At 44.5% G+C, this 27,740-nt stretch overlaps 1 long non-coding RNA gene across 2 annotated transcripts; it reads left to right on the top strand.

The window, feature by feature from the left end:
• Positions 1 to 253: 253 nt before the first annotated feature.
• LOC133382157 (uncharacterized) lies at positions 254 to 27,740 on the top strand. Of its 2 annotated transcripts, XR_009761816.1 has the most exons (4): positions 254 to 359; positions 4,529 to 4,590; positions 6,910 to 7,155; positions 27,051 to 27,740. It is a non-coding gene; the product is annotated as an uncharacterized LOC133382157 (long non-coding RNA). The 2 variants fall into 2 exon arrangements; XR_009761815.1 differs by lacking the exon at positions 6,910 to 7,155.

Here is a 27,740-nt window from a genome sequence, read left to right as displayed (position 1 = left end):
ACTTTTATATTGGCACTTCTATTTTGATATCAGTTACTTAAAATCAATGTAGCATGCACATTTTGCATTTGAACATTTATTATTACGGTTGTTTGGAAACCCACTAGGAGAAAGCTGCAGTGGGTCCAAATATTGGTGACAGCAGCATATCCCCAGTCTCTGTGCTTTAGGGGAACTGGATTAGCTGCCAAGGAATAGTAGTTGGTAAAGTGTACTTACTCATAAATGATTTACTTCCTTTCTTTGCAGAAGGATATGCACAGCAGTGAGATATTAGGCCGGAGGCCTTCAAGGGGGTAAGAGGAAGCCCCCAGCTTAAGCTGCTCAGGGACATGTGTCCCTCCCCAGTTAGACTTGAGGTACTACGAACTTCGCTTACTGGCTACCCGGTTTAAAGGGAGGTTTGTCTGTGTTACGGTGTTTTTCTTTTGGTTTCCTGATCCCAGATTCCAACTACCGGCTGGCCTTCAGGGCATACAGTCTTAAATCTGTCATAGTTATGGCCCTAGGATGCAGAGGGCATATTACACCTGATTCACCACCAGTCCTGTTTAAGGGGTCAGGCAGTGATGGGTTTATACTGGGTAGTCTGGGATAGTGCACTGCACTTCATTCAACATGGTGCACGCCTATGATAGAGATGCCTTATGCATTTTTATGTGGCAGAGCATTATCTATGGACTGCTATATTTCTCACATGGAGTGCTTCAGCTCCTTCTGGGAGGGGCAGTCATGGCCTCCAACTCCCAGCTGGCCTTCACGGCCTACAATCTTCAGTCTGTTTTAGTTATGGCGGTAATTGCCAGGGACAGAGTGTAAAGATGTACAGTTGGGCAGAGTTCTTGGCCCCTTCCTGGCCACCCCAGTCGGGTAGGGCCTTAAAAGGCAGTGGGCAAATTACGCCTGATTCACAACCAGTCTAATTTAAGGGGTCAGGCAGTAACGGGTTCATACCTGATAGTCTAGGAACGGTGCTCTATGCTTCATTTAACATGGTGCGCACAGTTTCAGAGCATTGCCTATGGACTGCTATATTTCTCGCATGGAGTGCTTCAGATCCTTCTGGTAGGGGGCAGTCAGGAGACAAGTGGACTCAGAAATAGTGGGGCACTATCTGTATGATGGGCTGTTCATTGGTAGGGCAGATTTTGGGGTGCATGTTAGCACCTGAGGTCACAGCTTATAGTATGGGTATGTAACTGGGGGGTTCCCTTGAAACTGGGAATATGGAGGATCCTGTCCCATTGTTCACCTTTCTGGGTATCAAGATTGGCTCTTTGCCAGTGTTCTGTCACGGAACCAGATGGAGAGATTTCGCCACCTGAAGCCGTGGGCCAAGGCTTGGCCGGACATGGTCCCGCCAGATCTGTGGGAGATTGGCAACTTGAGTCGGAGAGAGCGATAAGCCTGTCCATTGCGCCCAGTACTATGGCCAGCTACCAGAGAGCAGGTAGGGAGCTATTGGCTTTCAGGGTAGAAAGGGGTTACGTACAGCAGTGGCCCATCCCAGTGGAAGACCTCATAGAGTTTTGCGTGGAAGGCAGGAGGAAGGGCCTTGCCGTTAAGACTATTCGAGGTAAGCTCTCTGGCCTATCCTTTCTGGCCAAGTCCCGAGGTTTGCGGGACTTTTCTTATGACTTCTGACTTCGTAAGATGTTGGAAGGCTGGGCAAGGGAACACCCCGCCACTTCTGATCCTCGCTCCCCTATTCACCCAGAACTTTTGCTAGGGCTCTTGTCCCAATTTGAACGTATATGTTCATCATCTTTTGAGGCCCTGCTTTTTCATGCGGCCGCACTTACACTGTTCTTCGGAGCTTTTAGGATCAGTGAGGTGCTGGTGGGGTCCAGGACTGACCTATCCTCCCGTCCCCCTTTTGCTGTCTGAGTTTAGTTGGAGGGAGGGACAGGCTACCCTCCAGCTGCGCTGGTCAAGGACTGATCAGCGCAAGAGGGGACGTATGGTGGTTCTTTCCCCCTCACGGAGGCACGAAATTTGCCATGTAACAGCATTGGCTAAGTTCTTAACAGTCCGTGGACAACAGCCAGGATACTTATTTGTTCATAAGGATGGCCTCCCTCTTTCTAGATTTCAGTTTTGGGCGGTTACTAGGTTAGCCCTTGGGCATATGGGACTCGATCCCAACAAGTTTGGGACACATTCTTTTCGTATTGGCGCAGCGTCTACGGCTGCCTGCTTGGGTTTTTCCCAAGGCCAGTTACAGTCCCTGGGCAGATGGCGTTCTACAGCCTATAGGTCCTATATTCGGCCTTTTCGAGGGGTTCCAAAAACCAGTTTGTGACTTGTTTCTGTCACTGTTATGAGTTTCCATTGTTTGTTTTGACAGGCCGCTGGAAGGGAGACGAAAGAGTGCACATCCTCCTCTGAGGCCATGGTATGGTCTTTTGGGCAGGCCGCAGGGCGGCGAAGTTGCGTGTGGGCAAGCAGCTTGGGCTTAGCCGGTGGGCTAACATGCAATGGCTGGGCCACCGTGGGATGCGCTGGGACGTGCTCCTTCCAGCGCTCTTCCAGACGGCAGTAGTTCGGAATGCGCCACAGTTTTTGGTCATTCACCTGGGAGGGAATGACCTTGGCATGTTGAAGGGCAGAGCCCTTATTGAACAGGCGACTGCTGACGGCAGTAGTTCGGAATGCGCCACAGTTTTTGGTCATTCACCTGGGAGGGAATGACCTTGGCATGTTGAAGGGCAGAGCCCTTATTGAACAGGCGACTGCTGACTTCCGGGCCATTATGCAGCGTTGGCCGGGGGTACACTTGATTTGGTCCGATATTTTACCCCGTAGGCACTGGAATTATATGGGTGACCCTAGTGGGATAAATAGGACCCGCAAAAAAGTAAATAGGCAGCTCCGTCTTGCTCTATTGGACTCTGGTGGTTTTGTCATTCACCATCCAGAGATAAGGCGCAGTAAGGTTGAGCTATATCGGTCAGATGGCGTTCATATGACCGATGTAGGTAATGATATCCTTTTAGAAGACCTGCAGAGGGGCTTGAAGGACATCTTGTCTGAATGTGGGGTAAAGGGTGACTAAACAGAGGTTTGTCCCCTTTCTGTGGCGAGGAAGTGCGGGAAAGGTTGAAGGTGAAGGGCAGCTAGGTGACACCTTTAGGCACCTTTGGAGGTGATAGGCGGTTCCGGAGGCCTGCAGCTCCGGGTTTTACGGCCTGAGGGCAGGATACGGGTCGCCTTTGGGGCCAACAGGTCTCATCCACCCGGAGTTTCACGGCACCGGGGCCGGTGATGCAGGTTGGCCTCCCTACGCACAATTGGAGTGTGGTCAGGGCAAGGGGTTGACAGATTGCACCCCTTTGCCTGACAGGAGTTTGGGTCGCCCGAATAGCTGCAAGCAGGCTTTGCCTGACTCACCAGTTGAATCCCGCACTTATGTTCCCCTTTGCAGGTTCATTGTCATAATATGAATTTGGTTTAATAAAGTGGCCCGTTATTTAACCCATCATATTGTGTCTGCGTCTTATTTCACCCCTGGGTTGCAACCCCACTTCGCACCCGGGACTTACTGGTTGTGGGGCGTGTTTGCGGCCCGGGTGAAGCCTGAGCCTCCATGTCTGGAGAAGGCAAGCGCACCGGCTGGGGTGACGCAGTAACGGCGCGCTTCTAGAGGGGGCGGGGCATATGAGCTTATTTAGGCTCGCGCCATCCGCCCCCTCTCCCTCTTCATAATTGTGGCACCCGCCCTACCCTCCCTCTGCTGCAGTGTGATTCATTTGGTCGCCTCCGGGGCCGAGTAGGAATTTTTGGATTGCCTGCGTTTTAGCCGGCAGGTTTCTTTTGCCTACTCCATACTGTGGTTAGCAGGAAGGGCATTCAGGGTTAATACGGGTGTTTTTTCTGTGGTTATTAGGTTGATTTGGCTGTTTGAATTTAATACTTAATGGTCGCTTTATTGAGGAAGTGCGGGAAAGGTTGAAGGTGAAGGGCAGCTAGGTGACACCTTTAGGCACCTTTGGAGGTGATAGGCGGTTCCGGAGGCCTGCAGCTCCGGGTTTTACGGCCTGAGGGCAGGATACGAGTCGCCTTTGGGGCCAACAGGTCTCATCCACCCGGAGTTTCACGGCACCGGGGGGCGGTGATGCAGGTTGGCCTCCCTACGCACAATTGGAGTGTGGTCAGGGCAAGGGGTTGACAGATTGCACCCCTTTGCCCGACGGGTTTGGGTCGCCCGAATAGCTGCAAGCAGGCTTTGCCTGACTCACCAGTTGAATCCCGCACTTATGTTCCCCTTTGCAGGTTCATTGTCATAATATGAATTTGGTTTAATAAAGTGGCCCGTTATTTAACCCATCATATTGTGTCTGCGTCTTATTTCACCCCTGGGTCGCAAAATAGATACCACAGTATTCTTCTTATTTTCAAAAATGTTGCTCTTGCAACCTTCATCAGTGATACTATTAGCCAAATGTAGAAAATTCATCATTTACTTTTAGGTAAACTGTATATCTCTATGCAAGCTGGATATTATATTTTTTCCCCTCTTGTCTTTCAGCAACAAATAAACCATCAGATAAGTCCTTGCCAGAAGGCAGCCTTTGAAGGAGTCAAGAGCAGGTAGGGATTTCATTGAGCGCGGCATCAAAGTGACAGGTTCGCTTGTGTGTTTTATGATGACATGGGGGCTCGAGAACTTCTTTGTCCTGTCATACTGTATAATATCCCATCATGATTTAGCCTGCAAGGTTTACTGTTTTAGAATAGAGATAAAGGGCTTCTGTTGGCCTACTGGGAATTTTTAGCAAGAAATTATCATTTTGAAGATACCTGTTAGAGAAGGTGAGTTGGGAGAGCTCTCATTCATATTTCAAAGTGCACACTGAGTCATTAACTTTGTGTATTTGGATGTGATGGGGACACGAGAGATGGTGTCAGGTTGAGGGCCCATGTGCTGAACAGCAGCATAATCTCTTCCTAGGGGCCTGAAAGAGGAGTTCAAGGTGAGCCCTCATATCCCAAACTCCTCCTCCTCCCAACTCCATGCTGCTTATCTGGACCATTTAATTATCTCCAAACCAGTGAAAACTCACAACACTGCGTGAAAAGGTTTTGTTTTGGTCACCTCAGCAGACTCTGTGAGCTATGCATTTGTCATGTGAGATGCATGCAACTGATTTTGCTGTTGCCCATCATAAATTAGAGTTTGCTACAAAGCCCCCTTAAGCATTGGCATCCTTCCCTGGGGCCACAAAAGAAACTGAATTCGATATTGTGTGAATGGGCTATTGTGTTCCTAGTAGTGCTCTTGGATAAAGCTATACTATGCAGATGAAACTGTGCCAAGCCTATTTATAGTCTGCAAAACTAGATGCCTATGAATTTTGACATTCATTTAAGAAAATCACATTTCTAGCCCTCATGGTTATGGAGAAAGGTTTGTCAAGTGTACATGCAATTGTAGCTGCAGCCTTAAGTGTGAGGGGCCTTGGTGTAGAAGTGAGAAAGAGCTACAGGCAGGGATGCCATCCAGATATTGATTGATTGATTGATATGTGCACGAGATCAGTTTTTAAGATGAGGGTGGAAAAGGCATGGGAGAAGTTCAGATGCTGGGAGCTGTCCTATGAGCAGGGTGTCAGTGGCCTGCTGCAGTGGACCAGCTGTAAAAGGTGGATAGAATGAGGGAAAGCAGCTGGCCCATTGGCATTAGGTTTCCATGATGAGCATCAAGACGGCAGAGGGAGTAAACAATATAGTCAGAGCAGGAACAAGGGGAGCTGAAATATTAATGAGAAAGAGAAGTGTTAAACCAACAAAGGTTTAGAGAAGACTGAGAGACTTATATAATCATTAGGGATAGGGGAGAAATTTGATTCAGATCACATTTAAAGCCAAATTTATCAAACGCACACTTTCCAAAACAATATGAGAGCTGAAACACAGCCATCCTGCGAAATTCGCATTTATTATAATTTTGCAACACAGTTCGCCAGCCAAGCAATGTTTACAAAAATGCATTTGTTAGGGGAAAGTGTGCATAGAAATGAATATATGAGTGAAAATACTATACAAACATGTATTATATGATGAGAAATTGCTTTCAAAAATGTGTATATTAGTCAAAAGTGCTTACAAAAATGTGTCTATTAAAAATTCGCACTAAAATGCTGGAGAATTTTCATGAGAATTTTTTTAAAAAACACAAATTGCTGCAGAAATGTGGAGAACTGAATTTAAGATTGAAAAAATGAGGAACTGAGAGAAACGAAATTGACAGATCTTTCCATCCCTAATAGCCATTGCCTGCAGCTGGGTGACAATTTGTAGCTGTATCTTTTTCTGCCTTCTGAGTAGATCCATCTTTCCAAATAGACCCTTCCTCCTGAGTAGACTCCTGCCAATACAGCTGTAGGGTGGCCCTTCTGTGACTTTGGGTTTCCCATTTGAACTGCAGCTACTGCTGTTACTGAGGCTGAGGGGATGATGAAGGTGAGTTGGGGATCAAGGCACAGAGTGTGGGATGGTGTCATGGGGGGATGCGAGGCATCACTGAGATGGGGCCCTTCATGCTCCCTTTGGACTAGTGTGGATTTCTCCATGTTTTCAGTGGAAGCAGTGTGCTGTGTGGGGCCCTAAGCCTCTCCAGGTTCTGGGTCAGCCAGGATCTTGACATTAGGAACCCTTGAAGGATGATAGCTGATCAGTGATTCTCACATATGATTCTGACATATGGTCAGAAGCTGTGCTTAGCCTGCCAAGAGTGTGTTGGCCACATGGAAAATTACCTGTTCTTTCCAATAATTTGTGCTGCCTGGGAAAAAACCACTTTCCATATCTCGCTGTACACAAGGTAAATTTTCCTTCACAAAATGCAAAATAGTCCTTCTGGTTTCTTCTTGTTATGACTCTAAGGACCTCACAATAGACTATTTTCAGTCACTTTCCAGGAAAAGAAAAAGTTTTAAGACCCAAAGGAAAATGCTTGAGTGCAAAATATCCAAATCAGCCTAAAACAGACTGAAGCATAAACAAATTCCCAAGAAAGGGCTGAGTGGAGAGCTGACTGACCCATTATTTCAAGGCAGTCAGATTCCCAGACAAGGAAGCCCAGGTGAACTGGACTACAGCCCACTGTTTGTGCCGTCTGAACGATGAAGCCCTGTAATGGTTGAAGATGGATGGGTAGGTTCTACCTTTATGGCTCCTGTGGTTGCATATGTCTGCAATGTGATAAATGCCTTTGTGTTGTGTTGATTGTCTCCAAAAGGTGAAGTACATTACAAGAGTTGAAAATCTTTCTTAGTGGATTTAATAATAATAAAATCTATAAGAGACTCCTAAATGAGCTCTAATTTGAGATGAGTTGAATAAGATAAACACACATGCAAATAACGATCCTCTTTCAAAATGCTAAATTCTGGAGCAATGCCTGCAGTGAGGGTTGGGAAGAAGATGGGGTGGTTAAGACAGACTCAATTATGTGTACCTGAAAAAAGTGGGATGGTTGTAGATCAACCTGAAAAGGTGAGATGGTACCCCACCCAGGCCTGTAGCCGGGTGAAGGGGAGGCAAATGGGGGCACCACCCTCCTTAGAGCTGTGCTTCCCCCCCCCCGGAATGTTATGGGAAATTGTCTTCTTTTCCATTTTTGACATGACAGACAATGACAACCTCCATTTAAAGAATGACAGCTTGTTGTAAGAACAGGAGCAATTTAAGAATGGAGATCCTCTGAAAAATTCAGTGAATGAGGAGGGGGAGGGGTACACAACAAAAGCCTAATCTGGAAGAGCCCCCTGCCTCCTCACTCAAGACTTTCCCTTACTGAGGGTGGATTTTTCAGGATCACAGTTGCCCTATAATTACTTAAATGATCCTGAAAAAAACAGCCTGTATAGTAACATTACCCTTGAAGAGTTAAATATTACCTTGTATTATACATAATACTTTGTATTATGGGCTAGAGTTAGACTCCACCCCTTGGACTTTCCTTTGCTCTGCTTTTCAGTTTCAGTTCTACTGCCTACCCAGCCAGCAATAAAGAAGCATGTTTGTTTGCCTACTGTAAGAAATAAGAGTTTATTTTGCAGTTATTATAATGAGTAGAGCAGGATTGAGTGTTTATTGCTAAAGCGTGAAATAAAGAGATAACTTGAAGTGATATGACAAAATGGCTACCCTTTACTCTTTTAAAGCACTCACTATACTCATAATAGCTGGTTTTTTTCATGATTACTTGATGGCAAAGGATGACAACATCCCTAGAGGAATAGAAATATTGCTGTGTACACTACAGTTAGCTGGCTGTAACTCAGGCCTAATTTCTGATTTTCCTAATACGTGCAGCTCAGCATGAGGCCTTTTCAAGTTTCTGGACAAAAAAAAAGCAACCCACCAACCAATAAAAAGAATCCAATTGCTTTCCACAATTAGTTTCTGATTGCTTTGTTAGTCTTTTATATAGTAGCCAGTTAAAACATTTTCCCCTTTATAGTCCAACAGGGAGGAAAATCTAAAGGCCAGAAATAAACTAGAAGAAGGGACTCTCAAGAAGGAGTTACAAATACACCATATAGTATTTATTTTCTCTGTGCCCTTTCCTAAACTTGTAGTATGGACAAGTTTGTTTTTCAAGTGGAATCTAAAACTGAAATACCTAATGCAGCATCAAAGCCTAAAGAGCTTGTTGTCTTTACCAAAGTAGTTCAGTTCATGAAGACTCAGAACACAGGAACAGGACACAGGTGAAAGGGGACTATAGCTATAGGCAAAGTCAAGTTTTTGAGTCTGGCATTCCTGGAGATCTCACAAAAAAGGGTGAGACAATATAACAGATTAAACTTCATTCATGAATGTAAACACACTCTCTGGATGGAGGAATGAGGGAGAAGGTCTTTCGCTTCGCCTGGCCTGGCCTTCACATCCGCTTCACCAGTGGGGAGGGGATTGGCTGGCACTATGCTCCTCTCCTCCACAAATGACCCACCTAGAAATGTGGCTGCCCCACCTAACAAGGAAGGCTGGCTACAAGGCTGACCCCACCCCATTCTGAGCACTATTGTGAAGAAAGTTTTTATTTCATAGCTTGTGTATGGTGGTCAGTAATATCCTCAAAGGGTTGGGTAGCTGACTGGGAAGAGTGGCAAATCATCCTGTGCAGAGAGATGCCTTCACACAATTATGAGGTAGCAAAGTAAATGAGGGAAAGGTGTGAAGTGGAAAAGAGATACTACTAACTGTACGTACAAACACAACAATCAGTGGCATTAAGTGCCTTCATTCTCTACTTTTTTCAAAACAAGGCAAGAAACTACAGTACCTTCAGAGATTACCGGTATGCATCCCTATTTTCCTTCATAACAGCTCAGTCCCTAACTCAGAGCAATGCTAATGCAAAGGAGAAAAGAGACCCACTCAAACACTGCAGTCACGATGCACGGCCTTCAGGGATGTATGGTAACAGGTTGGGAGAGATCGAGGATAGATGAAAGGCCTTGTATTGGTGCATTGACCTGTAGGGCAATGATAGCTAATATTGTTCCATGTTAACAGCAAATGTTTCTACCAGAGCCTTTGGTAGTCCATCACAAAAGTGGAAAGGCTTTTCCCAGGTTTAGGTTATAGAATGTTCTGCAGTTTCCTGTCTAACCATTCACTGGCTTATTATTATTATTATTATCTTTATTTATACCCCGCCCTTTTTCCAAACTGGAACTCAAGGCGGCTTCCAGATAAAAACAAGTACACATCATTAAGAACCTATAAAAATATAAAACATATAAACATATAAAATCAGCATTAAAACAGGATTAAACTATTAAGATGTTAAAACCAATTACTCTTAAAATACTGCAACCCAGTTTAGGAGCATATAAGTAAAACAATAACATACAGCATCCTCTTCAGTCACTACCCTTAAAACCTTCAGTTCCAAAGACCTGCCCGAAGAAAAAAGTCTTTAGCTGTCGGCGGAAAGACTGCACAGAGGAGGCCATTCTTGCCTCCCTAGGGAGGGAGTTCCAGAGCCTAGGGGCAGCCACCGAAAAGGCCCTATCTCGTGTCTCATGGGATCATGAGAAGGGTCTCTCCTGAAGATCTCAGGGCCCGGGCAGGTTCATATAGGGAGATACGGTCTGACAAATAGCCTGGACCTAAGCCGTATAGGGCTTTATAGGTCATAACCAGCACTTTGAATTGTGTCCGGAAACAGACTGGCAGCCAGTGGAGCTGTTGCAGCAGGGGAGTTGTATGGTCCCTGTAACCAGCCCCAGTTAACATTCTGGCTGCAGCTCGTTGCACCAACTGAAGTTTCCGAACAGTCTTCAAAGGCAGCCCCACGTAGAGCGCATTACAGTAGTCTAAGCGGGATGTAACTAAGGCATGTGTCCCCATAGCCAGATCAGACGACTCCAGGAACGGGCGCAGTTGGCGCACTAATCTTAACTGTGCAAAAGCATTCCTGGCCACCGCAGAAACCTGGGCCTCCAGGTTTAAGGCTGAGTCCAGGAGCACACCCAAACTGCGAACCTGCGTCTTCAGGGGGAGTGCAACCCCATCCAGCACAGGCTGAACTCCTATTCCCTGATCTGCCTTTCGACTGACTAGGAGCACCTCTGTCTTGTCTGGATTAAGCTTCAGCTTGTTCACCCTCATCCAGTCCACCACTGCTGTCAGACACTGGTTTAGAACCGAGACAGTTTCCTTGGAATTAGGTGGAAAGGAGAAGTAGAGTTGGGTGTCATCTGCATACTGGTGGCACCGAACCCCAAATCTCCGGACGACCTCTCCCAGCAGTTTCATGTAGATATTAAATAGCATGGGGGACAAAACTGAACCCTGAGGGACCCCACAGGCCAATGGCCAAGGAGTCAAACAGGAATCCCCCAACACCACCTTCTGGGTTCGACCCTCCAGGAAGGAACGGAGCCATCGTAAAACGGTGCCCCCAAGTCCCATCCCGGTAAGGCGACCCAGAAGGATACCATGGTTGATGGTATCGAAAGCCGCCGAGAGGTCCAACAGAACCAACAGGGACACACTCCCCCTGTCCAGTTCTCTGCGTAGGTCATCTACCAAGGCGACCAAAGCCGTCTCTGTCCCATAACCAGGTCTGAAACCAGACTGAAATGGATCTAGATAATCCGTTTCATCCAGGAATCCCTGTAGTTGGGAGGCCACCACACGCTCTATTACCTTGCCCAGGAATGGGATATTAGACACTGGCCGATAATTATCCATAATAGAGGGGTCCTGGGAGGGCTTTTTCAACAAAGGCCTTACAACTGCCTCCTTTAGGCACATTGGAACTCTGCCTTGTTGTAGGGAGGCATTGGCCACTTCCTTCACCCACTCGGCTAGGCCCCCTCTGGCACTTTTAATAAGCCAGGAAGGGCAAGGGTCTAACAGACATGTGGTGGGCCTCACCTCTCCAAGGATCCTGTCCACATCCTCGGGTTGTACAAGTTGAAAAGAATCCATTATTATTGGACAAGCAGGAGCCAAAGTTACATCCACTGAGCCTGTATCAACTATAGCATCCAAGTCGGAACGAATCTGAACGATTTTGTCTGCGAGTTTGTCGGCTTATATTCACACTGTGGCAGAATAATCTTTGGGCTGGCCAGTGTACGATCAACTGTTTATTACAGATCAACTGGCTATTATAACATATGCACTACATGGGTCCAGCTGGGTAGTAGTAAGTAACTGTTACCAAAGGCAGAACCCAGGTATAATTTCTCTGAACCTGCTATAAACTTGTAATATTGGCAATATATGCAAAGCAAACACAAAAAAGCCTGTTTAAGCAGCCATCAGACTACAGCATCCACTTGGATGTGTGGAAAAACTTGGGACCTTTCACCAACTCTGTTTAGAGCCTCCAGTTTAAAAAAAAAACAATGTTTTCTGTTGGCAAAAGCTGTCACCTATAACAATTATGCACGTTAAGCAAACAACACATTTATTTGCTCCTTGTGCTCTGTTCTGCTTCTCCTAATCATTGGGGGAGGAAAAAGAGCTATGAATGGCCCTGAAGATCTACCCCTTATCAAGCAAAGATTTGCTTCCCCTCCTCACACCCTGCAGACTTCTGTGGTTTCATCATGCACAGCAGGATACTATCAAGCTTATTTTTGCAGCCTTAGGGGTTATTTTTTAAAAACACCCCCCCCCACAAATTATATTTTTAGGATTCTGAATTCTGTGCCCAATGCCAATTTATGTGCTTGCTCCAAACAATCACGGAATCCATAATGCATTGCTTTAAACAGAGGTAAACCATTAACAGAATTGAACAAACAGGTGGCTTTTCCATGGGAAATTCACTGCTTGCAACTTGTGAAAGGAAACTGAAAAAGGAATAGCACCTGAGGCTGTCACTTGTGAGTATAGGCTACCTTTTACTCAGTTGTGTACACCTATGCACACTTACTTTCATAAAGGCCCTCCTGCCATGAAATGATTCATTATCATGGTCCCTAAGTTCCTGTGATGGTAGGGCAAAATCAGTGAGTTTCCCTTTTACATTATCAGTTACTCTGAGGTAAAACACAAGATGAGATTCTTCTTATTAAGGGGCTCTCATACCTATTTACCCATTGATCCTGCAGCAAGCTGAATCAGATAGCCAAACAGGACACATCACAACATGTCTGAAAAGTCTTTCATTTCAGGATTTGTGTTTATGTAACTAACTCCATCTCTGTAACAACATCTCAAAATAAGAGACAACTGTTGAATTTGAATCTTGCAAGCCATTTTGAACCTCTAGGACTAAATGCTGCTTAGACCATGTGGCCATCTTTTAAGTAGAAGGTTCTTGGATTTCCTAAAGCCCAATCAGCTGTATGTTGCATTTCAGGAATGGGGTGCAAATAGGTATAGTGAAGACATTTATCTGAATAGTGTAATTCAAAACCACAATAAAAGAAGTTCAGCTAGAATGTATAGCACCGATCAGGAAAGGTGCCATCAAGTTGAAGAGGATGCCAGTGTCGTTAATGAGCAGAGTTAAGGAAGCTCTTACAGGCTCTTTCAGAAAATGGAAGGCGTGCCCAAATGAGAACAAAAATGGATACATATTTTGGCAAATGAAATGCAGATAGACAATGAGGGCTACAAAACAAAACAATCCCTTTTTTAAAAAGGTTGGGGAAGGAAGGAAGGAAATGTTCGGTATTATAAAGATACCAGAGAGAAATAGGAACTAATTTGGTTGGTCCTATTTCTTAGCAGAGATATAAAAATACAAGCAGCAGAATGAGAATGTAAACCAGGCCCACCTTTCTCTATATAAATAACAACAGACACAATCTTCTTAGGTAAAAGAAAAGAATGTTTACTTACGACCTCATCTGTTAGGAACATAGGCTCTAGCTTAGAAGAAAGAGAATAGGAGTCTCCGTTCATTTTAGTGGTTTAGTGTTGATGCTCTCAGAGAGAGCATCTGTGCCATGCGGCCTCTCTCAATGGTGGATAGATCAGCAATGGAGAATATTCATAAATCCCCCAGGGCAAAGGAGGAGGAAGTCAGGTAAATAACCCCACCCATTAGGAAGTTACATCATGGTAAAACAGGTACATGGGATATTTCCCCAAATATCCCTTCAAGGGAACATGCAACATTTGCCTATTCCAACACTCCTCAAATTTGCATACATTAATCTAACAAGCCCATTTTGACACGAAGTCTCTGGAAATAGTCTCTTGGTAATGGCTTTGTCAAGATGTCAGCTGTCATCTCTGCAGTTGGACAGTAGTTCATCTTGATGAATCCTTTCTCTGTCAACTCACAAACAATATGGTATTTTATAGCTATATGTTTAGTCCATGGAGTGATTCTCTCAGTCTGAGAAAGTCTAATACAACTTTGGTTGTCTTCCATCACCTGGATTTGCCTTTGTACTCTTATTCCAAAGTCCTTTAGTAGTCTGTTGAGCCAAATGGCTTTGCAGGCTTCTGCAGCAGCTATATCCTCAGATTCTGTGGAAGAAAATGCTATTATGTCTTGCTTGTGACTAGCCCAGGAGATAGGTCCATCTCCATACATAAACAGAAAGCCACTAGTTGACTTGGAGTCTGAGCTATCTCCAGCCCAGTCAGCATCAGTGTAACACACAAGCTTTGGATCACTATTAGCTGGCAATCTCTGCTTAAAGTCCATAGTCCCTTTCAAGTATCTAGCCACCCTTTTGACAGCAATCCAGTCCTTTTGTGTGGGTGTGCTAGTTTTTCTACATAGGATCCCTACTGCACTTGCTATGTCATGTCTGGTGTTTGTGGTCAAGTACAAAAGCTTCCCTATTGCTGTTCTGTACTTGTTATTATTTGGTAAAGGTTCACCTACATCATTGTCTTTAAGAAAGTCTGTTGCCATAGGCGTTGCTACAGGATAGGAATCCTTGAGTTCTAGAGTCTCTAAAAGATCAACAATCTTTTGTTTTTGGTTGAGTAGATAGGAGCCATCTGCTTCCCTTTCAATCTGGATGCCTAGGTAGTATGTTGCAGTGCCTAGCTCTTTGATTTCAACTTCTTTGTTCAAATTATGTACAACTTCTCTGTAGTCTTGATCTCTTTGCGTCACCACAATCAAGTCATCGACATAAATCAGAATATATGTCAAATGTCCATCTTTGCTTCTGGTGTACAGGCATTGGTCTACCTCACCTTGCTTGAAGCCTAGCTCCTTGAGAATTTTATCCAGTTTCTCGTTCCAGGCCCTTGCAGCTTGCTTGAGTCCATATAGGCCCCAAGATGTGCTTGCTTCTGGTTCACGAAACCTGGAGGTTGTTGCACGTACAACTCCTCTGTTATTTCTCCATGCAGAAAGGCAGTCTTGACATCGAGGTTTCTGACGTGCATCTGTTTGGAGGCTGCCACCCTTAGTAGCATTCTTATTGTGCTTTGTCGGACAACAGGAGCAAAAGTAGCATCATAGTCCTCTCCATATTTCTGCAGTAAACCTTTGGCAACTAGTCTTGCCTTGTAGCATTCAATTTCTCCTCCTGCACCTTGCTTCACCTTGAACATCCATCTGCATCCTATGGCTTTCTTGCCTAGTGGAAGTTCTGTCAGGGTCCAAGTCTTATTCTTGTGCAGTGCATCCATCTCCTCCTGAGCGGCTATTCTCCACTGAGCGCCCTCGGATGCTGGCATCTGCTTGATCTTGCATATGGACTATCACCCACACCAGTCTTTGTGCAAGGGTGGGAAGACTCACATCACGAGTTTCCATCTGAAGGCGCACATTTTGGACTATACAGATGAGAAGCCTTATTGTAACTGAATTAGTTTTTATGTTATTGTTTAGCTTTCTTGCTTAGTGTTTGGTATTTTTGATGTTTTATATGTTTTTTGCTTTGTACATCGCTCAGAGTGGCTGGGTAGCCAGCCAGATGAGCGACTAAGAAATCGAATAAATAAAATAAATAAAATCTCCTCCCAAGTCGATGGTTCTCTGGGTAGCACTGACTTTGTGAGGTAGGACAGGCGTAGAGGTGGTACACCTTTGTTGGTTTGCGATGAGGATCTGGGAGCTTGTTCTGGGATCTGGTCTGGCTCTGCAGCATCTTCCAGTCCAGTCATCTCATCATTCTCATCTGCATCTGTACCTCTCTCAGCCTCATCATCACTTTCTGCAATCTCTGCCTCTTCCTCTTGTTCAAGGCTTGGGCCAGGTTGTGCAGATATCTGTGATGTCACTGGTATTTCGTATGTGGGTACTGGCATATCTATAAGAGATTGGACGTGGTGTCCTTGCTCTTCTGAGAAATCTAGCACAGTCCCTCTTTTGTCAGCTCTGCTTCGTTCATCGAAGTAGACAACGTGTCTTGTGCTGACTTCACCTGTCTTTAGGTTCATAACTCTGTAGCCTTTGCTACCAGGAGCATATCCTATCAAAATAGTCTGTTCTGGTCTAGCATCTAGCTTCTGCCTCGTTTGTTTTGCTATGTAGGCAAAAGCAATGCTTCCAAACACTCTGATATGTGCTAGGTTTGGAATTCTGCCATGCCACAACTGGAATGGTGTGTGTGTGGTGCCCTTGGTTGGCAATCTGTTCTGGATATACGTTGCAGCCACGATCGCATCACCCCACAGCCTTTTGAGTAGATCAGCGTCAGCAAACATGCATTTTGTCAGTTCCAGAAGAGATCTAAGTCTCCTTTCAGAAATCCCATTCTGCTCTGGAGTATGACTGACAGTCCTCCTGTGCAAAATGCCTTGTTCCTCCAGGAAACTTTGTGTTTGGTGCGATATAAACTCACCACTGTTGTCACTTTGTAGAGCTTTCGGCTTCCTTTCAAACTTTGTGCTCACCATGAAGATGTATTTCTTCAGCAACTCATGTGTTTGACTCGTGTCCTTCAATAAGTAAGTCACACAGTACCTTGAAAAATCATCCACAAAAATTAGAACATATCTATTCTGCCCAAGTGAGGGTACATTAAATGGTCCACAGAGGTCACTGTGTATGAGATCTAGCACCTTGGTGCTTCTCTTTTCAGTCCTTGGTGGAAATGAGGGCCTAACACCCTTTTCTTCAATGCAATTTACGCACCTGCTTGCTTTATCATGGTTCTGTTGGTTTACCTTGATACCTGTGGCAAGGTTCTGCTTTTGTAGCTGTAGGATCGCCTTTGGATCACGATGTCCCAGTCGCCTGTGCCAAAGTTCTAGGCTGGTCTCCTCCTTGTCCACCATGGTTGTGTTTGCTTGTTCAGCTGTGAGACTCAGTTCATAAACACCATCATTTTCATAAGCTAGTGCAAGCAATTCATCATCTTTAGTCACTGTACACTTTCCATCCTGGAAATGTATTGCAAATCCTTTCCTGACTAAAGCTGAGACGCTCAGCATATTGCAATTTAAGTCTGGGACATATAAAACATGATCTGCCACATTTACTATGGTTTGATCGGATACCTTGCACCAAAGAGCAATGGATCCAGATCCATTAATGTCCATATATTGACCATTGGCAGTCTGGATTCTTCCTTCAGTATCACTGTTTATTTCATCAAATAAATCTTCATTATAACAACTGTGGTTTGTACATCCATTATCTAAAATCCAATTGTTTGATTTTTGCTTATAATTATTAGCAACAAGACTCTTATGAGTTGGAATTTCTTCCTCTCTGAGGTTCCTGCTTTTCCTTTGAGAAAGCATGCTGCCTTTGTACTCTTGGTTTAAAACTTGGAGAGCTGCCATTGGCTGTTGACCTTTTGGGTGAGTCACAGTCCCTAGCCAAGTGACCGTGCCTCCCACATGAAAAACAGCATTGTGATTGGCTCTTGGGAGGGGCTTTTCCCTTCCCTTTATCTCTGCTAGCCATGTAATTTGATCCATTATCATTTGAGTCTCTTTGAATCACACATTCCTCTCTTAATTTCGCGAGCTTCCTCAAACTGAATCTCAGGATTGTGGTTTAAAAGAGAAATAAAAGGATCAAATTTCTTTCCAAGAGATCCCATTAGGAAGCCCAATTTCTGTTGATGATTAAAATCAAGTCCAGCCAATTTCAATTTGTTGAAAATAAGCAACAAGGAAATGATATGTTTTTCACAATTTTCCTTTGTCTGCAATTTTAAATTCAGTATCTCTCGAATCAACATTGTCTGACATCTAAAACTTTGAAGTCCAAAAGCTATCTGGAGTTTGTCTAGCATCTCCAAGGCAGATTTACACTCATTCACATAAACAAGCTGATCATCCTTCAGAGAATCAAATATTATAGCTTTTGCAAGAGAATCTTTGTCTTCCCAGATGAGGGGAACACGGGATAGATGTGTAATACCCATCCCATGTTCCGGGTCTGTTCAGAACCAGACGACAACTGGGGGATGCAGGATTCCTACCGACCTTCGATTGTTGTTGTGTAATGCCAGGTCTGTAGTACAAAAAACATCGCATATCCATGATATAATCTTGGATGGGCAAGCAGACCTGGCATGTATTACGGAGACCTGACTGGATGAGGCCTCAGCTCCCATTCTTGAGGCCATGTGTCCGCCGGGTTTCCGTTATGCACAACAACCGAGGGTGGGAAGGCGGGGAGGGGGTGTGGCAGTCATCTATCGGGAGTCTCTAGTTTTTACCAGACCTCCTCTTCATAGGACTAAGTTTGTTGACTGCATGTACTGGAGGTTGGGCCCGAAGGGCAGTTTGGGGATCCTGCTTGTGTACCGCCCACCCCGCTGCACAGCAGAATCCCTGGCCGAGGTGCTAGAGATGGTCTCGGCTGTACGTGCGTTGTCCCCAGAGCTGTTAATTCTCGGGGACTTCAATGTACATGCTGAGGCCACTCTCGTAGGAGCCCCTCGGGATTTCCTGGAAACCATGGCTTCCTGGGAACTGCACCTTAGTAATATTGGGCCCACCCATGTAGCCGGTCATGCTCTCGACCTTATATTTGTCCTGGGAGGGGAGGGAAGTGTTCTGAAGTTGGGGGTGGCTTCTTCCACCCCTGTGTCATGGTCAGACCACTATCTGGTAAATATAGACTTCTCGATACCACACACCCTCCGTAGGGGAAAAGGACCTATTAGAATGGTCCGCCCCAGACGCCTAATGGATCCAGAAGGATTCCTGACTGCGCTTGGGGAATTGGAACCTGCTGAAGGCCGCACGGTCGATACCCTGGTGATGGAGTGGAATGAGGGGATCACCAGGGCTCTGGATCGCGTGGCGTCCTCTCCCCCTGAACAGAACTCAGTTAGCACCTTGGTATACTCCACGGTTGCGAAATCTGAGACAGGAGGTGAGACGACTAGAATGCCGGTGGCGGAAATCCCGTTCCGAAGATGTCCGGACACAGGTTAGAGCAGCAGTAACTGCCTACCAAGTGGCAATAAAGGCAGAAAAGAAGAGGTTCTTTGCTGCCTCTATTGCATCCGCAGAGTGCTGTCCCAGGAGGTTGTTCCAAGTGGTCCGAAGCCTGGTCGGTCCAGTTGCTCAGGAACCCTTGGAACAGTCTAAGGCCTCCTGTGACAAATTAGCAAAGCACTTTGCCGACAAAATCGAACATTTACGGAGCTCAATTCCGTACGCCGTGGACACAGTAAATGAAACAGAGTTGGCCAGTTGCAATCCGGTCAAATGGGATCGGTTTCGACCTCTTCCTTCTGAGGATGTGGACAAGGTGCTCTCGACTGTGAAGCCTACCACCTGTCTAACTGATCCTTGCCCATCGTGGCTCCTTGTGAGCTGCAAAGAGAAATTGGGCGAGGGGATTAAGGCGGTGGTCAATGCATCCTTGGAGGAGGGTGTAATGCCATTAGCACTCAAGGAGGCAATTGTAAAGCCCATCTTAAAGAAGTCTTCCTTGGATCCCCAAGTTTTGAATAACTTTCACCCAATTTCGAATCTACCATTCCTGGGCAAGATCATTGAGCGAGTGGTGGCTAATCAGTTGTCGACACACTTGGATGAAACGGATTATTTGGATCCATACCAATCAGGTTTCAGGACTGGACATGGAACTGAAACAGCATTGGTCGCTCTGGTTGATGATATGAGGAGGGCATTAGATAGGGGAGAATTCACCTTTCTTGTCCTCCTCTATCTCTCAGTGGCTTTTGATACTGTCGACCATAGTATCCTTTTACATCGCCTGGAGGAATCGGGAATAGGAGGCACTGTACTACGGTGGTTCCATTCCTTTCTTTCCGACAGGCATCAACAGGTAGCATTGGGGGAGGAGGTTTCAGACCCTTGGCCTCTCAATTGTGGTGTGCCACAGGGCTCTATCCTCTCTTCCATGCTATTTAATATCTATATGAAGCCGCTGGGGACAATCATCAGGAGATTTGGGCTGCAGTGTCACCAATATGCGGATGACACTCAGCTCTATCTCTCATTTAAATCTTCACCAGAGTCTGCTGTGGAGACCATGTCCAAGTGCCTGGAATCCGTGAGTGGATGGATGGGAAGGAACAGGCTGAAGTTGAATCCTGATAAGACTGAGGTGCTACTCGTGGGAGACAAGGGAAGGTTGGGAGATGTTGACCTGGTGTTCGACGGGGTGAAATTGCCCCTGAAGGACCAGGTCCGCAGCCTTGGGGTTGTTCTTGATTCCAAGCTGTCCATGGAGGGTCAGATTTCGGCAGTGAGCCGGGCAGCTTGGTATCAATTGCACCTCATTCGTAGACTGCAGCCCTACCTTCCTGCTCATCAGCTCCCACTGGTGGTACATGCCCTGGTCACCTCTCAGTTGGATTACTGTAATGCGCTCTACATGGGGTTACCCTTGAAAACGGTCCGGAAATTACAACTTATACAGAATGCTGCGGCTCGACTGCTTACAAACTGTCGCCGCCGGGAACACATCACCCCAGTGTTGTTCGACCTACACTGGCTTCCAGTTATTTTCCGGGCCCAATTCAAGGTGTTGGTATTAACCTTTAAATCCCTATACGGTCTTGGCCCAGTTTATCTGATGGAGCGCCTCCAGCGCCACCAACCATGCCGCCCAACAAGATCAGCCACACAGGGCCTTCTCTCAGTCCCGCCAACTAAAACAGCTAGGTTGGCGAGGACAAGAGAGAGGGCATTTTCAGTGGTGGCCCCCACTCTCTGGAACTCCCTCCCGTATGACCTTCGACATGCCCCTTCCCTGAATGTATTCCGCCAAGCTTTGAAGACCTGGCTCTTCAGACAGGCCTTTGGGACTTACGGGGAGGGTTAAATTTTTACGACCAATAGCCTACTACTCTGTACTGGAACTGTTTTATTGTTTTATTGTTATATTGTATTTTATGATGTATTTTATTATGATGTAATGTATTGTTGTTAAATTGTACGTCGCCTAGAGTGGCCATTGGCCAGATAGGCGACCCACAAATTAAATTATTATTATTATTATTATTATTCCCAAACGCTAGCTTCTTGGTCATTCCCTTCTGGTTTACATTTTTCGATACAGCTTAGAGCTTTCTCTGCAGCTAAGATAATCCTGATTCTACTCCTCCACTGGTCAAAGTTAGCAGCAGATAGTTCAGGCATTCTTGAAAAACTTCTATTGCCTTGCTGATACATGCTTCCTGGTCTGAGAAGAGCTTTTGTTATGCTAGAACAACTCAAGGAAGTAACAGCAGCAAAAATAGTCTCTTTTAACGCTGGTGCCTGATACAGAGCAAAGGGGGAAAACAAAATACACCAAAAAATACTCAAAATAAAACCTGAAAAATCTGGTTTAATTCTCAACTATTTCTGGGCAACATAACCTGTTCAGTATTATAAAAATACCACAGAGAAATAGGAACTAATTTGGTTGGTCCTATTTCTTAGCAGATATAAAAATACAAGCAGCAGAATGAGAATGTAAACCAGGCCCACTTTTCTTTATATAAACAACAACAGACACAATCTTTTAGGTAAAAGAAAAGAATGTTTACTTACGACCTCATCTGTTAGGAACATAGGCTCTAGTTTAGAAGAAAGAAAATAGGAGTCTCAGTTCATTTTAGTGGTTTAGTGTTGATGCTCTCAGAGACAGCATCTGTGCCATGCGGCCTCTCTCAATGGTGGATAGATCAGCAATGGAGAATATTCATAAATCCCCCAGGGCAAAGGAGGAGGAAGTCAGGTAAGTAACCCCACCCATTAGGAAGTTACATCATGGTAAAACAGGTACATGGGATATTTCCCCAAATATCCCTTCAAGGGAACATGCAACATTTGCCTATTCCAACAGGAAAGAAAGAAGGAGCACATGCTGAGGCCTGGTGGGCGCCTCCTTTGCCCCATGCTCGGACTTTGTTGTTGTTGTTGTTGTTGTCTGTGTAAGGTTGGAGAGAGAAGGGAGGAGTGGTGGGGCTATTTCCTCATGCTCAGGGTTCTGTTGTCGGCCAGCTAAATGAAGCTGGTAGCAGGTGCTTCCTTTGCCCCAGGGAGGTGCTCTTCTGAATTGGGGTGTGTGTGTGAGAGAGAGGGATGGTGTGTAGGGGAGGGAGGGACCTGTATGTTGTCTGGGTGCATATGAGAGAAGAGGTGTATATGTGTGATTGCGGGGGAGAAATACACTTGCATGGTTATATATATATGTGAAATGTGTGTGTTTAAGAGTGACAGAGAGATCATGTGTGTCTGTGGCCTGTATGTTTATGATGAGCATGCTTAGAATGCATACGTGTGCTCTGTGTGCATGCAAAAGTAGCTGTGGCATGGCCACCTTGTATATTTTCCCTGGTACTGAGAATGGTACCTTTTGCTGTTTCCTGTGGGCTATTGGGCTGGTAAAGATCTCGGGGGGGGGAGCAAGGATACAACCTCAAAGAACTGGTTTGTTCCTTCACCTGCTACCTCTAAGAAAGCAAGAAGAATCTGCTTTGTATGTAGAATAGAGTTGCCAGGCTCAGGGCCTGAGAATGATTCTGTATCTTTAAGAGAAGAGAAAATTCAGCCAAGTGCAGATTTTCTTGCAACACTGTAATGGGAAAAAACACAAGGTGAAATTCCCCCTTCCCCCTGCACAACTTTTAAAGATACAAAAGACCTCTCTTCGTGTTTAATGGGGCTTACTTCTAGGTAAGTGAGTACAGGTTGGCAGCTTAGGCTTTGGTTTAGGGTTGGCATTGGGGTTGGCACTGGAGAAAAACAGGGGGTTTGTGACTTTAACAGCTGTATGGCAGGCAGAAATTCAACAAGTCAAGCCTTTTCTAGTATGGAAATACAATTATGAGAAAAGCTTTACCATTTTGTGAGTGGTATCCCCAGCGCTGTTTCAAAATCTGTTCCAAAAGGTTGGCGATCCCTGCTCTAGGGCATCAGAAAATATTCTGATACAAACTGAATTTTTTCCTATGCAATTTATCCTAATTTGCATTGAGAATTCCCCCAGAAAATTAATAGTGTTGATCAGAAGCCAGTTCTGTCAATTTCCTATTAACATTTTAATGCAGAATATGAAACATTGTATTGTAAATATTGTAAAAACCAACGTGAAGCTTACCAACTAGATGTATTCTCAAATGTCACCTTTGACATTCATGCTGTTGCTAATATAAGACATGTAACTGAGCTATAGACACTTTACTGCTTGATCTTGTGTCCTTCACTGTTAGTGTCTTTTTAGCTTCTGATGACATTATGGTGTATGTAGCAAACCCAGCCCCAACCCAACAATAGCGAAAGATAGGAATTTTGCTTTTAAAATCCCTATGAAATAGATTTCAGAAACTAGTAGGTACTAAATGCTACTAGAGAACTACTTGTATGTGTTTATTTATTATTTATTTATTTTATTATTTGATTTATATCCCGCCCTTCCTCCCAGCAGGGAGCCCAGGGTGGCGTGTGTGTTTGTGATGAGTGTGTGGCCTTCATGAATTTGTTTTGGTCAACTCCTCAAGTATAGAATGGAAGTAATAAATAGAGAATGAAAATGTGTAAATTGTAATAGTTAATGTATCATGCTTAATGGCATCAAAAGGCATCCTCTAAGGTTTTGGCCCTGAAATGTCAGGGCCTAGGATGCTCCTCGCTTGGCAACCCTAGTCCAGAGGATATCCACCCACAAGTTGTTCAGGAACTCAAATGTGAAATTGCTCGTCTTCTAATAAAAATATGATTAGCCTCTAAACAGGACTGGGCAGTGGCCAATGTGACACCAGTTTTTTTTTAAAGGGATCGGGGGGGTGTCCAGGAAGTTATAGGCCAGTTAATATCTGTTCTGAGAAAGCTGTTGGAAAGCATTTTTAAAGATAAAATTATCATGCATATAGAAGGACAAGAGTTGCTGGGGAAAAAAACAGCATGGCTTTTGCCAAGGTTAGTCCTAACTAACCTTTTAGAGTTCTTTGCAAATCATACAGCCGCAAGAGTGGCTGTATACTATAGCCAGCATGGATTTTCGCATTCCACAAAGTTAAATTGAAAATATCCCCATGCCATTCTGATGCTTCCCATAAGCTAATTTCAAAACAAAATCTTACAGAACGTATAGTCCTGAACTCAGAAACGCTTGCTTAACAATCCTCTAAATTTTCATGGCAATACACAAAACAGTCAGAGAGAATCAAGAGTTTAAAGTGTAAAACAATAGGGAAAAAATCCAGATCCCTATTTTTTCTGACAGTGGTCTCATAATTTGTTGAAATTAATTTAAAATCAGCCATGTTTACAGAATACATGTAATCCTATCAGTGACCTTGCCCCATACTCTGACCTTCATCTTCTGCAGTTTACAATCTAAAAGTAATGCCTGGCTGATTTTTACTTAATTTAAGAAATTTAACACTGACATCTATTATAGCGCTGGGCATGCGCAGTAAGAACCGTTAATGTTCTAAAAACCAGGCTCACAGCTGTTTGGCTTGGCTAATCAGGTGGTCACACCCACACCAGATATTTAGTTCACTTTAGATAGTCATGGCTTCCCCCAAAGAATCCTGGGAAGTGTAGTCTGTGAAGGGTGCTTAGAGTTGTCAGGAGACTCCTATTCCCCTGACAGAGCTCCAGTGGCCAGAGTTGTTTAACAGTCAGCCCCTCTTCCCAGAGAATTCTGGGGATTGTAGCTCTGTGAGGGGAATAGTGCGTCTTCTAGCAACTCTCAGCAGCCTTCACAAACTAAACTTCCCAGAATTCTTTGTGGGAAGCTATGACTGTCTAAAGTGAAATAAAGGTCTGGTGTGGATGTCGCCAATGACAGCTTTGGTTTAAATGTGGGTGGGAGACTATATGTGCCTGCTATAGAATAAAAAGGTGGGGGAAACCCTGAAAAACAATGATACTGTTCCCAATGTTTTCCTTTTGGAAAGGAAATGAAATGAAATGAAAGGGGCTTTCCCTTTGCCCAGTGCTTGCCCACCCAATCCCCTCCCTCCCCTTCTCCCCCCTTTCCCCTCCCTCCTTCCCCCCTTTCCCCTCCCTCCTTCCCCCCCTTTCCCCTCCCTCCTTCCCCTTCCTCCCCTTACCCCTCTCTGCCCCTCCCAAGGTCAGTTTCACCTATCCTAAACAGGAGTAAATCCCACTGAACTCATAAAACATTCAAATAATCACACCTCCCCTCCCCTCCTCCTCCCTATCCCCTCTCTTTTACCCCTTCCTTCCCCCCCTTCCCCTCCTGTCTCCTCCCCCTTCTCAATGATCAGTTTTATCTATTCTAAGCACAATTGCATGGGAGTCAATCCCATTGAACTCAATAAGCATGCAAATGATCAGACCTGCCTTTTCCCTCCCGCTCTCTCCTCTCCTTCATTTTATTTATTTATTTAAAATATTTCTCTCCTGCCCTTCTACCCTATAATAGGGCACTCAGGGCAGCTTACAAAAATAAAATCAAACATGTACATAATAAAATTGTAAACAGTAAAATCACAAAAACATTAAAATAAATTTAAAATACATAAAATACAATTAAAATTTCCTTCCCCTCCCCTCCTTCCCCTCTTCCTTCCTCCTCCTCCCCTGCCCTCTTCACTCTCCTGCAAAGTCAATCAAACTTATTTAAAGTGACTATCTGAACTGTATCAACTGTCTTAATGTTGTTGCTTCCTCCCGCCTAAAACAAGATCAGCACAGCACATTTCTTGTTTCTGTTATTTGGGCTGATTGAAGGTTGCCACCACTCACCATATTCTCAGAGGCACATTTTACCAACTTCTTCCAAGCTACACAGGAAGTAGATTGGACTGTGAAAGACCAACCTAAATTGTGTTTGCATTTTTACAAATTTGTAGAGCAGTACAATGGGTTTACCCACATGGGAGCATACCTTTGTACTAAAGACACTGCTTTTACTGTCATGATAGATTTGCAAGCTCCACACTTGATAGCTTCAAATCCACTGTTTCCCATTCACACCAGTAGGCTTCCTCTGGGAAGGATTAGTTTGCTGTTTCCTTGTGGCCCCGCCCTCTAATTTTACATGTGTACTCCCTCTGTTCAAGGCTGAAGCTAGGAGAGCTCCTTGGTGTGCAATTGACAAGAAAAAATGAAACTGACTCGACCTCCCTCCCCTTCTCCATTGCCCAAGCCTGAGTGAAAGGTGGATGGGAGGGGAATGAGTGAGTGAAAGGCAAAGTAGGCAGCAGCTGCAGCAGCTTTTGTGGGTGGCAGAGAGGGAGGGAGCAGGCGATGGAGCATAAGAGAGCCTGCCCACTAAAAAAAAAAATCAAAGCAAAGCTCCTGCAAGGAGGAGCGCAATGCAGCTGAGATGTTTTTTCCTTTCCTTTTTGCATTATCAGTGCATTGGGTTAATATGGATTTAAAGGGGGAAACTGCGTGATAGCTTCTGCTTGCCTGCAACGTCATGTGAACCATGCAAATAGCACCACACACACACTAAATCGCTGTGTGGATGAGCCCAATATCTCAGAGAGGAGGGCAGGTCTCCTGCTCCCCTGGTGCATTCACTATAGCTGCCCAATTTTCCTGCTTTTTAAAGTTTGATAAAAATATATGTTGGCTATAGGTACATTCTTAAACTGCAAGATTTTTGTGCCTTAAGTCAATATTGATAAGCACGTTGATAAGGGTAATCCAGTAGACACTGTGTTCTTGGACTTTCAGAAAGCTTTTGCAAAAGTTCCTCACCAAAGACTCCTGAGTAAACTTAGCAGCCATGGGTTAAAAGGACAGATCTTCTTACAGACTGACAACTGGTTCAAGAGCAGGAAGTGGAGAGCGGGAATAAATAGGTAGTACTCACAACTGAGGGATGTAATAACTGGGGTCCCCCATTAATCTGTATTAGGACCAGTGCTTTTTAACTTGTTCATAACTGATCTGGAGTTAGGGATAAGCAGTGAGATGGCCAATTTTGCAGACAGCAAGTTACAGCTGTGAAAAAAGTGAGTTCCATGTTAGGGATCATTTGGAAAGGGGTCAAAACTAAACTGCCAATATCATAATGCTTTTATACAAATCTATGGCATGATCACACTTGGAATGCTGTGTTCAGTTCTTGTCCCTGCAAATCAAAAAGGGCAACCAAAATGATTAAGAGGGCAGATTATAACATTTGAAACTTTGGGAAAAGGGCAAGCAAGAGGGGACTTGATAGAGATGTAATAAACTATGCATGGTGTAGAGAAAGTGCATTGAAATAACTTTTTCTCCCTCTCTCATATTAATAGTATTCCAGACCATCCAATGAAACGGAATGTTGAAAGATTTGGGACAGACAAAAGTAAGCGGTTCTTCACACAGCACATAGCTTTGTATCCAAAGATGTATGCCCAGAGTTCCACTCATGCAAGGGAATTTCCCTTTTCTCTCCTTTCCCCATGTATCCTCAAATTCTGCTCTGCTTTTTGTTGCACAAGCTAGTGGAACAGCAGCGTTGGATACAATCCCATAGAATTACTACTATGGAACTCATTTACTCAAGATGAAGCGATGGCTACCAATCCGGACTGCTTTAAAAGTTAATTAGAAAAATTAATGGAGGATAAGGCTATCAGTGACTCCTAGTAATTATGGTACCAGCAATGTGCTAGAATTCTGCCCAGTACAGATCTGGTACTGGATTTTCCATTAATTTGTTTGTTCTGTATAGTTGCGGATCAGATCTCTATATAGTGATTTTCTGTGGCTGTTTTCAAAAATGGATTTTTAAAAATATGTATCTAAAAAATCAATATTAAGAATGATAATTGTATCCATACTTCTTTTAAAATATCAGTATTTCCTTTAAAAATATCCTTATTAATAGCAATTTGTTTTGTGAGAGAAAACCCTTCAACCTAATTTGGATTTGAGTTCATTATTTGCCCACTAGCCACTGCTTTTACCGATCCATTTTTCCCCAAAAACTAAATAAAAAC

Source organism: Rhineura floridana, chromosome 3 (assembly GCF_030035675.1).
Source record: "Rhineura floridana isolate rRhiFlo1 chromosome 3, rRhiFlo1.hap2, whole genome shotgun sequence".
Lineage (NCBI taxonomy): Eukaryota > Metazoa > Chordata > Lepidosauria > Squamata > Rhineuridae > Rhineura > Rhineura floridana.
This window is presented reverse-complemented; position numbering and strand designations above follow the sequence as displayed.